Consider the following 13,701-nt stretch of genomic DNA (forward strand, 5'->3'; position numbering starts at 1 on the left):
TTTTATGGTACAATGCACATTACTTCATAACTTCAACACAGATCACATACAGCTAGATTATAATGCGTGTTATCAATCATGACTTTCCCTAAGCTTTCCTAACACCTAGCTTTTATTTTAAAAGTTAAGGTCAATGTTAAGTGTTACACTTCAGCTGAAAAAGTTAAAAATCAATGTTAATTAACAATGTTAATTAAATGTTAATCAGATAAATGAAAGCATTTTTCATCTATTTCCCTATTAAAACATAGCCAGGTAATCTTCCATGTAGTGTTTGAGATGACAGAAAAATGTCATCTTCCACTGGGAGGGAAGAGGGAGAAAAACTTGGTATAACATTTAAATTCACAAGCAGAAAGTGGTCATTTTACATGGGGAACCTTCCCTTCTCCTCCCACCCCTCCCCATCCTTTTTAGAAATACCAGTGAATGATTTAGGAGATAATACAGAAAGAATGAAAAATTTAGCTTTGGATTATTTTCTAATTGGAAGGCCTTTCTCCAACCACTCCTTCAAAGACTGGCCAGAAAATTCAGGTCAGAAACACTTGGCTTCGATATTTTGAATTAATGAAAATAAGGTATTTTGAAACTTTTAAGAGTTTGTTACAAAGCAGCAGTGTTGTTTTCCTTGCCTAGCCAACAATACTGTTCAAATGACCAAATATTTCTAATGTGGCTTCATATTTTATTCCCCTTCTGTTGGCAGCTCCCATTGCTATCAACAGGGGTTCTGATCAGAGGATGAGAGTAGAATTGTGGTCTTCTGTGAATTTATGAACAGAGAAGGAATCATCATGTGCTTTAAGGTTGGATTTTTTAAATCAATAGATTGTGTTGAGATAGGAATGTCTTCTACCACACAAATTGTGAGCCATCATGTAACTTACAATCATTTTTTAAAATTCAAATTGTTTTTCAATGAACAAAAATTAATTGTCTTTTTCACCAATATTGAGGGCAAAAAAGAAAAACAAAACCAATATAACAAATATGCATAACTAAGCAAAATTAATTTCTGCATATCCATGTCTAAAAACCAAATGTCTCAATCTCTGCCCTGAACCTGTGACCTCCTATTTACAATGCTGGTAGCATGATTCATCATGGGTCTTATGGAATCCATTTGGTTATTTTATGAAACTTCAAATTTTAAAGAGTTGCCTTGGGTCATGACAATTTAAGTGTCTTGCTTAGGGTCACTCATCCAGTAAAAGTTCCATGCCAGACTTGGACCCAGGTCTTCCCAACTCCAAACATTATGCCATACTCTCTCATTCTTCAGTTGTAGCACTGTAATTAATGACAAAATGAATAAAATCTAGTAGTGAGACATAGGAAGGTATTGGTTCCTCTTTTATTTTAATAATGACAAAATGGTCATAGATGAATATTTCATAACACTTGGCTCATTTTTTCAGGTTGGTGCCAATGATACCTCATTTTACTCCCTACTCCCTAGCCATCTTCTCAAGTGCTTTGCTATTCCAACCTGATGCTATGCTCTGGAGGTTTGAACTCTTTCAGGTCTAGGGGCCCTGCAGTCCTGAGTGGTGAGTGCCTCACTTGGCCTGGTCTTTCAGGCTGACCCTGGAAATGTTTCACTTCATTCCTTACTCCTAGGGGTAGCTAGGTGTGGCACAGTGGATGGAATATCAGCCTCTCTAACTGTATTGACATCATGCTCTTACCTTAGCGGACCTATCAGTTATAACCACAATTACATCAATTGCCTTTGTTCCTAGAGTGGGCAAGTTAACATACCTAGCATCTCTCTTACCTTTACCAACCAAATTCCACCTCCCTGGCTTTCAGTTCCCTACATATGTTGCATCTACTAATAGAACATAAACTCTATTTAGGATATTTTGCTCATTAGTGGAAAAGAGAATACATTGGAATCTCAATATAACATTGTCCTAAATTTCCATAGCCCTGAAGTCAACTTATGGGTGAAACTGACTGTTAACAAGCTGTCCCCATAATTAAAACTCAATAAGATAGAACTGAAGATAGATTTTATATTGATACCTTATAAAGTTATGTCAAATTTTCATATTTACTAGAAAAAAATCATAGATATATTTGGATTCATTCAAAGAGAAAGCGAAAAAACTGATAAGGTGTTTGATTATAAATGTCAGGGAATTGTTAACAATCAGGTAAAATTAGTTCTAAATATAGATTCCATATTACATAAGTAAAAGGCAACACACATTCAGTATATTTGTATAACAAATGTGATATATGAGGTCAGGAGCTTTCTTTCTTCTTGGGTTTGCATTCTTAATACTTTGCACAGTGCTTGGCATGTGGTAAAAACCTAATTCATACTTTTTTATTCATTCATTTTGTATTTAAATTTAACCTTCTTTGATGGGTAAATTGTCATGAATTCATGATTCAATGCTCTGCCTTCTGGTAGAGAGCTCTATACTTAGCCAGTCTAGATCTAAGAAGGCTAACATTATTGGATCCCAAGATGATTCTAGAAGCCTTTCTAGCATGGTAGAACCTTCTGGGCCTTGTGAGTTACTGACATAGCACTGGAGAACCCAGGGTCACTTCAGGGAGACAATAGAGTAGGAGAATGTGAGGGATAAATAAGCACAGAAGGCTGCGGGGAGGCCCTGGGGGGGTCAGCTAATGGGAGGCCAAGTATGGATGGGTTGCTAAATGCAATTTTGGAGGTGATACTTAGATGGATATGATCCTATTCACAGTTATTTTGTGGTAAGTTTACATTTTATCATATACCCTTAGAATTGGCAGAAACTTTAGAAATCATGTAAATTAATTTTGTTTTAATCAGGACATTAACATGGGAGTCAACATACTCTATTCAAGAACTTGCTGACTCATTGTGTATAATTCTGTGCCCATATGAAACTTAGAGGGGCAGCTAGGTGATGCAATGTGGTGGGTAGAGCACTAGACCTGTACTCAGGAAGATACATCTTCATGAGTTCAAATCTGGCCTCAGACATTTACTAGCTGTGTGACCTTGGGAAAATCATTTAACCATTAGCTTCAATTTCATTTATAAAATGAGCTGGAGAGGGAAATGGCAAACCATTCTCCTATCTTTGCAAAGAAAGCCCCAACAGGAGTTATGAAGAGACAGATATGACTGGAAACAACTGAACAACAGAAATGAAACTTAGAACACGAGAATGCGCAACCAGGATACATATACATAGAAGGGCTTAAGATTTTTCTCTTCTGAGACCTGACTTTTGACTCTTCATTTCCAGTGCCCTTCTGAAATTTCCTACTACCCCAGACTCTCTCTCTCCAACAGGATGCAAGTCACTTCTGAAAATTATAGAAGGTAGAAATTAATAGCAACTACTTATTTTGTCAGCACCAAAGGTCATGGGAGAAACAGCACCAGACTTTGATTTTGTAAGCAAGCCTACCTTATTGGCTTGAGTCATATTATTTTGTTGTTGTTGTTGTTGCTGCTGGTTTTTTGTTTTTGTTTTTTTTTTTTTAGTGGAGCAATGAGGATTAGGTGACTTGCCCAGGGTCATACAGCTAGTAAGTGTCAAGTGTCTGAGGCTGGATTTGAACTCAGGTCCTCCTGAATCCAAGGCCGGTGCTTTATCCACTGCATCACCTAGCTGTTCCTCAAGTCATATTATTAACCACATTACCACAGACATGTCAAGCCTCTGAGCCTCAGCTTCTACTTATGTAAAATGAGGAAAATAACACAAAATTATGCATTTTGTAAACCTTAAAGCAACATATGAATGTGAGTTCTTACAACACTTGAAGCTAAGCATACATATCTGTTATTATTAATGGGTGATTGGAAATGCTAAATAATAGCTAAAGAGAACTTTCTAGTCATTCAGGAATATATAGGTCAAGTCCAAGAATTAATTGACTTCAAAGTGTTCTTGCAAAGTTACCCTTGAAAGTTAATAAAAATTTTATATAATTTTCCACAGGCTACAATATTGCAAGAGAATACTGCAATCTAGGCTTGCAATAGAATTCATAGTTGAGTTCACTGAAGCGCTCTGAGTGAATGAGCGTTAGCTGGTGAGTGCTTCTCCAGCCAAAGCAGTTGGTTAGCACTGCGGCATGGAAGCACTGGTTGATAAGGATGTCAGCCAGAGAGAAAGAAAATCAGCTTTATAATTATTGATCTAAGATACTTTGGAGGAAATTGGAAACCTGGGTTCCTTTGGGGAGTCAAAAGGAGAGCATACCTATATCTCTGGCTATGACTGTATCTTCGTCTATATCTGTAATCAATATATCATTGATATCTATATATGCCTCTAAATGGATATAATCTCTCACCCCTATTTGTGAAAAATCAATAAACATTTATTAAGTACCTACTATGTGCCAGGCACTGTGCTAAATGCTGGGGATACAAAAAGAGACAAAAGAAAGACCCTGCCTTCAAGGACTTTGGTATCTATTATTTATATACTTATATCTCTATATCCATATCACAACTCTATTCATATCCATATCTATCTATCTCATCTTTCATCATCTATCTCATCTCTATTTCTAACTCTGTTACAAAAAGGGCACTCAAAAAATGAATAAAATTTTCTTCCTCCAGTAGAATGTGAACTTCTCAAGGGAAGGGATTTTTTCTCTTTGTATTTTTAGTGCCCGGTGCAACGTAATAAATACATTTGAGGCTCAAGAAACACTTACTGAGTTGACCTGGACAGAGTTGGAATACACTCTTAAAATGTTAGCTCATTAACTTCTCAGACCTTAATCACAGACAGGAGGAAACTTGTCTATAGGGAGTTTTCTCTTGCATTTTCCAAGTGTTATTGCATTCTTTTTTAGAGCTAATGTATCATTTCTGAAGGAATTTTTCTTCTTTTGGAAGGCTCTGCTGTGTGCCTCAGCATTTTCACCTCCTTAAACTGAGGCAATGCAGTGAAGAGCCAGGCTCGAGACAAGAAAAGGCCTTGGAGGGTTTTGAGTGGGTGAGTCACTGAGGAAATCTGACTTCAATAACATTTTGGGGAAAAAAAGTACAAAATTAGAAAAGTTTTTTTAAAAAAAGTCTCTGTGTTATACTTAGAATTTAATGGAAAATGTTATATCTTGGTATTTATATATGTGTGTATATGTATGTATACACACATATATGTATATGTAAATAGGAATGCATACATATATGTAACTGTATATATATAATACCAAGATGTAATATCTATCCATCCATCCGTCTGTCTATCTATAGCTAGCAGTTTATTTTTCTGCCCAAAGTGAACTTTATTTGGAAGGAGTCTTACAAATAATGTAACATTCCCATATAAAAAGCTCACTTAGTGTAGCCATTATAAGACTGCATTTCTCTCCCCCACAGCCCAATTGAGCTAGTCCAAGCACCTTATTTTTGAAGGAAACTGTTAAGCTTTCTGCTTAGGAGCATCTGGCAGCTTCTATTTAGTAATAATAAAAATAAATGGAAAAATGTATGCAAAGTGCCTCAAACATCTTTTATGGTTAAGAATAAATAAGAAGGACACTTGACACTTACTAGCTGTGTGACCCTGGGCAAGTCACTTAACCCCCATTGCCCCGCCCCCCCCAAAACAATAAATAAGAAGGGTTTTTCCCCCCTTCATCTATTCAAAATAACACATGTGAATAATGTTCCTGTGTTTGACATCAAAGTTCATCATGTTAAACATAGGATACTCAATCCTAGCCTCAGTGGCACATGGAAGGATGAAGCATGGAGGGAAAACACAACAACAACATCTAGTTACCTTATTTCGTTGAATTCCTCTCCCCCTCCCCCTCTTTTTACATTTTGTTTGTCTTCAGAAAATTTTATGCTACCAGAATTATGGCAAAACCTATTTTGGGTCACCAATGTATGCATCTTTGGGCTGAAGAGATAAGTTGGGATGAGTTAGATGACAAATTTTTTGTTAAGAAAAAAAATAAAACTAATACTGTTTGAATATTGATACTGAATTTTTAATCTTAGGATTCTCACTCAAATCCCAGAGGATTAGGAAGGTTGCAAAAAGGTCCATTTATTTTGTTGTTGTTGTTGTTCTCAGTTCTAATTTCTTATAAGGGGTCATCTTTTTTTTTCTTCCTTCCTCCCTCCCTCTTCCCTTCCCTCCTTCCTATTCTCCCTTCCTTCCTTCCTTCCTTCCTTCCTTCCTTCCTTCCTTCCTTCCTTCCTTCCTCCTTCCTTCCTTCCTTCCTTCCTTCCTTCCTTCCTTCCTTCCTTCCTTCCTTCCTTCCTTCCTTCCTTCCTTCCTTCCTTCCTTTTCCTCCATGATGTGGATTTGTTTCATGAAATGACAACATATTAAACTGTGATTTTAAAGCAACAGAAAATTAAATTGCAAAGAGCCAATAAAGAAATACTGAATCTGAGAACATTTCTCCTCCTATATGTGGAGTTTACATTTTTGAGGCTGGCATCAGAATTCAAGCATTTGAAGGAACATGAGTTGCTTTTCCTTCCCTCAAAATTATGTCATTTATTTTGTATACATTTTATATATACTTATATCTATACATGTTGTCTTCCCTCATAGCATGTAAGGTCCTTGAGGACAGGAATTCATTTTTTTGGTCTTTGTAACCCCAGGGCCAAACTTAATGACTGTCACATAGCAGGCACTTAATTGATGCTTGTTGATTAGTATTTACAAGTAAATTGGCTATTTAGCAGAATATTATTTTTCTTGATTTTTCACATAATATGTCGACATTTTGACAGGATTGAGTAATTTTTGTTATCATCAGGGGTAGAGGAAATATTAAATGCTTATTGATTGACTAATAAACAAGTTGTTCATCCAGTTGAACATTTTTTTTTTTACCTTTGTGCAATATTTTAATATTTGGGGGGAGTTGGAGTAGGATTTGCAGTGTGTGTGTGAGAGAGAGATAGAGGAGAGACAGAGACATAGAAACAGAGAAACTCAAAGTGAGAGAGACACACACAGAGAAACGGACAGACAGAGAGACAGAGAAAGAGAGAGACAGAGACAGAGACAGAGAGGTAGACAGAGACAGAGGTTTGTGATCCATGTTGAAAGACAAAGGAGGCATTACAGAATCGGGGTATAAAGATTTTTTTATTTTAAATGTCTCATAGTCTCTCTAAACTATGCAAGAGGTCAAACTCTAAATAAGTAGTCTTAAAGGAAAAAAATGGAAGGTGAGGCTCTAAATAAACAATTCTTAGAAGAAATCCTGGCCCAGCTCCAGGGTACAAGGATTTAGAAGGTTGCTTGGATTCCAGAAAAGAAGGAAATCAAGAAGGATGATATAAAAACAGTCCATCAGGAAGCATATTTATGTAAATTTCTCCCTCTGCCATTTGCTTTTCTTCCCCATGCAGTGTTTTAGTAGTATTTCTTCCCATACATGAGGTTTATATGGGACTTTCATTTCTCAGTGGCACAAGATCCCTATTCCTCAGCCTACCCCCAAGTGCCCCCTCTCTCCAGCCCTGGTGTTCAAGAAACATTCCCAAACATGAAACCGAGTGTTTGTTTTGAGATCGTTGGAAATATTTTTTCCCTTTATTTTCACTCTGAGTCTGAGAACTTTGGCATTTGACTAATTTACCATGCATTTAAGGCTGGTAGCAATATTGGGAAAGAAATATGATAATCACATGCTGCCACAAAGTATTCTATAGTGCTCTCTTTTCCAGCTCTAGTTTCACATGTGTTGGTTCAATGGAATATTCAATAGACATTTATAGGAAATAAATTGAGAGATGAATGTAAACCATATGGTATCTGGAGGTTTATTTGTAAAGCCCCAGCATCAAAGCCTTCCCCAGATCACACCATATTAGCTATGTTTTTCCAGTCCAGCAGAATCAGGAAGGCAACCACAGACTTCCTTGATGGAAAACACATGAAAAACCGAACAAATCTTAATATATAGCTGCAAAAGTAGTTCAAGTAGCATCACTTAAAATCCTTTTATTGCTCATGTGTAAAGGGCATTGTTTGGCAGTGCATGAAAAATTAAACAAGTTGATTTGCCTAAAACGTCCCTTGAAATTGTGGGGCAAAAATGATTTAATCATTTATAGTTCTTAAAAAACGATCAAATGAGGAACAATTTTATCAGGGGGGGGTATTTAGAGGAAACCTACTTTCCATCCATGAATACACGTAGACATCACAACCCAAGAGCAATGCAACATTCAGAAATATTTTGTGTGTGCCATACAGATGTACGTGGAGAGTTGTGTTATTATAAGTAATAGTCAAAAACATTGATTGGACAGGATGAGAAATGGTTCTTGGTCGCATTTGTTTAAAAAAAAAACTTCAACCTTGAGTGTGTTTTGCTTTCTGTCATTTGGCAACAGCTAACATTACATCTGATATCAAATTAATTCTCAGGCAGCATGCTATATAAATCATTATGAAATGTCAAAAGCTTGTACCTATTTTTTTTTAAGTTTTCACTTACTTTCCAAATAGTTTCCATTTTTCAGTGTCAAAGACTTTTCAGGCCCTCAGTCAATTTTAATGATTTCTTATCACTTGATATTTAAAATTTCCTCATTTAAGGAGTGTACTTGTGTACTGTTCTCAGCTAGTCCATGGCAGGTGAAATATGCACAGGCAAACTGAATTCCCCTTTATTCCCTTATTTGGTTTTCAAACTGGATATTGATGAGTATCTATTGACTACAAAGTCAGAAAGTTTAGGTTTGTCCTACATTCCATTCTTTTTTTTTTAAATAGCCCCAGGGAGAATTTGTGCAAACTAGATGGGAAAATTTTAAAAATAAATGCTCCTTCGTGAACCCACAGAATAGAAGGAAAAATATTTCTTTAGTCCTGATGATATCAACACAATGGCCCACACCTTTGCATCATATCCGTTGCTGAATTAGCTATCTCAGTGAAGGGCTCATCGTTTTGGAGGTTAATCTCCTAAATATATGGCAGTCAAGGAGTGCCACTCAGGATTTAAAAAAAAAATCAACTATGTGAGCAACATCACTTAAAAAATATGTGGCTAACTGCTGGAAGCTATTAAAAACCAAATAAACAAAAGAGATTACACTTCAAAGAAATGTCAACAGTTTTCCCTCTCAGAACAGAGGAGTTTTCTTTACTTATATCCACATCCACATCTGGAAAATGCTCATGGCTTTACACATCTCTTAGAGTAAAAATGAATTTATTGATTAAAAAAAATTCTTGATGGATTAATGTAAATCTTTACAATAAAGGCAAACAAAACCCAGCTTTTAGAAAAAAAAAACGGGGCAAAATTCAGATTAAAGTTGCCCACTCCCCCTCCCCATTGTTGGAGCAGCTCTTTGGAAATCAAGAGATTTGAATTTTCATATTCTTTGATAGAAATTAGAATGTAATATCTTGTTCCTCATGACCCATCTTTATGTCAGTACAATGAATTCTTAAGTTGATAATGAAAGGGAAAGACAATGTGTAATGTCAATGCAAAGTTCAAATGGGCTTACCCATTCCAATTAACCAGAAACAGACTTTGAAAGAAGTCTAGCAAATTTATGGAGGGTATGATTTCTTTTTTTCCTTTCGGGGGTGGGGGGGGGATCCTCAAATTACTTCCCAAAGGAGGAAATGATTTCCAAAGGAAGATTTCAAAATGGCTAATATGCATCTCCACTTCACAAATGCCACAGCACGAATTATTTATATGTTTGGAAATAATATTGAATTGCTCATTAGAGAGAATGTGCCTGCCCCAAAAGTCCAAACAATGACTTCATATGTTACATAAGATTTTACATTTGTAGCAGCCAATCCCGCAAGGAAAGCTAATTTGACTTGGGTTTTCAATTAATTCAGTAGTAGCAACTTGCTTTAAAATCAACTGCCAAGAAAAAGGAGACCTTTGGTATATAACCAAGTAACCAAACATGGACAACAGATAGATTTTTTTTTTTGAGGAAATTCACATTTTTGAGCAAAGCAAAGGAATTTTAAAACACAGACTAAAATGCCAACTTGTCTCCCAAAGAGAGAAGAAAACAGCTGGGAAAATATGTCTTAAAGGCCACAATAGAATTTGGATATAGAATAAGTGCTCTGTATTCCAATTTTATAGAAAAATTAAAATAAACTCCACCAGGCCTGCTGTCGAAAAGGAGAACCGATCAATTTTGTTTATTTGTAAGTGGGTAACAAGTAGATTCTTTTGCACTAACCAAAGCAGACGGTCATTATAAACACAGGTTGCTTGAATTCTCTGCACCCTATCAAAGGAAATGAGTTCCCCTCTTTCCCAAACATTATCATTTGTTTATTGAGCCTCTTTGGGGTTTGATTTTATTAAAAACTATGTATGCACACATCTCTAACCTCCACCCCACCCTCCAACAATGTCAACCTTGTTGAGCTGAGTCTGCATACTTATTACACAAAAATTTGCAGGCAATTAAAAAAAAGGTAGTCTGTTAGAATTCAGAGCAAAGAATTTGGAAAATAGATATACACATGGATATATAGATAAGTATGCATGTATGTACACACTCACACACACACACACACACACACACACATGCATATAAAATGCTTATATACCAGGGCAATTATAGAGGAAGTAAACAGTAGCCGCTTCAGTAGTTTGGGATAATTAGTTACCTAAATTTTCAGAGGTGAATATACTCTCCTTAGAAGGAGACACGTTACTGCTTATATTCTGTAATACAAGCACATAATCTTGGTTACTGGTGAAATTATAAATAAGGGAGTGAAACATCATTTTAAAAATCATTTAGGTTTTATCAGTACAGTACAACTGGATTCCTCATTTAAGCAACTGTTTTATTAAAAATAAGGAAGGGGTGATATAGCTTATATTAGCTTGTGTCAGATATCAGATTTCAGAAAACTTTAACACAGTAGACACTATTAAAACATCATTATTAGAGTCGTCATGCTTGGGTGGTTTGAACTAAAGTGAATTTCATGTATTTTCTAGGAGACTGCAATAATAAATCCTGGAGCTCACATTTGTAAGACCTGACCTCAAGTCCTCAGGAATTGACTTTAATGGAAGAACTGGACAATGGGATGAGTAACAGGGTGGAGGAAGAGCCCTGAGAAAAGTGAAAATGGAAATACACACCCAGCATTACCAAAGTGCTTCTGCTCTGCCATTTTGAACACGTCACTGCCTGGTTTGATGTAGGAATCTTGACGACTGAGCTGGGAGTCTTTATTTAATTTCTAATTCCCTGCAAGGACAAGCCCATATTATATCTTGTCAGAGAGTATTATTTGGTATTATGTGTCCTGGAGCAGAATCCTTTTTTTTCACTTTGAAATCTGTCGATTGACTGATACTTGTCCAGGGAAATGAAGAACCCACATTGATAAAGCCATATTCATCAAAGTATTGAAAGAATCAGACAATTGTCCAAATGACCAAGTATTTACCTCAATGTTGCCACAAATTTTCTGAAGACAGGGTTTCATAGTAACAACACATTTGGATATACATGCTTAAAACCTAGCCAAGCTATGTGGACATTCAGATATTAAGAGATATCTGGAAAACAGATTGTATAATTCTTGTTTTTCAACTAGAACATTGGTATCTTGTAAATTTTTTGAACTGCATATATGATTTCATTGATATCTAGTGTCCAGGGAAACTACCCTTCATTAATGCAGATTGATACCTCTTCTGAAGACTAAGTTAAGTGACTCATCCAAAGTCACATAGCCAGAATGTAGCAGGGGTAGAACATAAAGTCACATCTTCCTTACTTTAGAGAGTTCTCTAACCTCCATGAAAATTGTATGAGACTTAGAATATCCTGATGGAAAGAGGGCTGGCTTTAGAGTAAGGAAGACCTGAGCAACCCATTACTGTCTTGTGTATACCTGACCTGACTTCACACGGGTGGGGACGGGGGCATGTTTAACTTACCTTTTCTCCTTTTCTTTTTCTTTTCTTTCTTTTTTTTTTTGGCGGGGCAATGAGTGTTAAGTGACTTGCCCAGGGTCACACAGCTAGTAAGTGTCAAGTGTCTGAACTCAGGTCCTCCTCAATCCAGGGCTGGTGTTTTATTCACTGTGCCACCTAGCTGCCCCTAACTTACCTTTTCTAAATAGTGTCCTCTTCATGACCTGTTTCTGTTTAAAGTGACATGCTGCTCCATTTTTTTGGAAATTAAACAACACTGTGGTGCTAAAGGGATTGGGAAACAGGATCTTGACAATTCTTAGAAGTTATATTCTATGCAACCAACATCTTGAAAGATCTTTGATATATATAATAGGCACTCCTAGATTTGCTGTAAATAAACAGAATGTAAGTTCCTGGAGGATGGGGGCTGTTTTGTTTTTATCATTTTATCCCCAGGATATGGCTCAGTGTCTATCACACAGTAGGTGCTTAACAATTATTTGTTAAATGAATGAATGTCTATACTCCAATTCCCTGTATTCCTCCTCTGTATATCACAGAGCCATCATGAAAATTAATGAAATGTAGTTAAACTATTGAAGGTCTTTGGGGGGGGCAGTACTTCTTAATTTCTTAATGGCTTATGTGTTGCCTTTCATTTCTGCTTTCAAAATTCTAATGGGAGATACTCAGTCACCTTAATTTTTGATGGATTATCAAATCCATCAATTCAATGGGCAGAGTTAAAATCTTGGTGGGAGGAAGTTATCAGGTACCATAAGGTTTGGAGGCAGCTTTAGGGTTTTTTTTTTTTCATTTTGCAGCAGAATTATCTTTGTGCCCTTGCAACTAGAAAACAACTAAAGCTGAAACAGAGCAGGATATAAAATTAAGAGTTGTCATTCAGTCATTTTTCAGTCATGTCTGACTCTTTGTGACCCCATTTGGGGTTTTCTTGGCAGAGATACTGGAGTGGTCTGCCATTTCCTTCTCCAGATAATTTTACAGATGAAGAAACTGAGGCAAACAGAGTAAAGTGACTTGCCCAGGGTCACACTGCTAGTATATGTCTGAGGCTGGATGTGAACTTGGGTATTTCTGACTTGAAGCCCAGTGTTCTGTCCAGTGCACCACCTAGCTGCCAACAAAAGCAGCAGCAGCAGCTTGGCACCTAGGTTCACATCCTTTGTAGGATTGTACATTTGTCACCATAGGCCAACCTCTATGTACCTCAGTTTCCTTACCTGTAAAATGAGATGTGGTGTCTTCTAACTTCCAGTTGATGATCCTATCACAAAGGTTCTGGAGCTACATACATTAGAAGAAAGCAAAATATAAAACTAACTCTACATGTCCAAAAATGACATCTCTTATCCTTTTGTCTATATTCTGTAAAGCCCTGACCCCAGGGTCTTGCTGCCAGGGGTGACAACAAAATACTTCTAGATGAAACAAATATATTTTGACGTTAAATAGGAGATGAACAAGTCAATGAGTAAATGAATCTAAGAATAAACTGGGTGTGTATATGCAAACAGTTCCTATCTGCATTATGGGAAATTACATTCCTGCTATTATTATGATTATCATTGTAATAACAAAGGACTGCTTACCGAGAAAAGGAAAATTATAAAGGAGAAAGGGAGAAATTAGTTAAAGGCGATGAGTTAAACACATGCATGAATGCTAGTATGTACCCTCTTCCTCTAGTCCCACAAATAATAGACTAAAATGAAGTAAAAGGATACTTCTATTTAACAGACATAAGGTCAGTAGTAGAAAGGTATCAGCTATAGGCTGTCA

Source organism: Dromiciops gliroides, chromosome 1, assembly GCF_019393635.1.
Source record: "Dromiciops gliroides isolate mDroGli1 chromosome 1, mDroGli1.pri, whole genome shotgun sequence".
NCBI classification, from domain to species: Eukaryota; Metazoa; Chordata; class Mammalia; order Microbiotheria; family Microbiotheriidae; genus Dromiciops; species Dromiciops gliroides.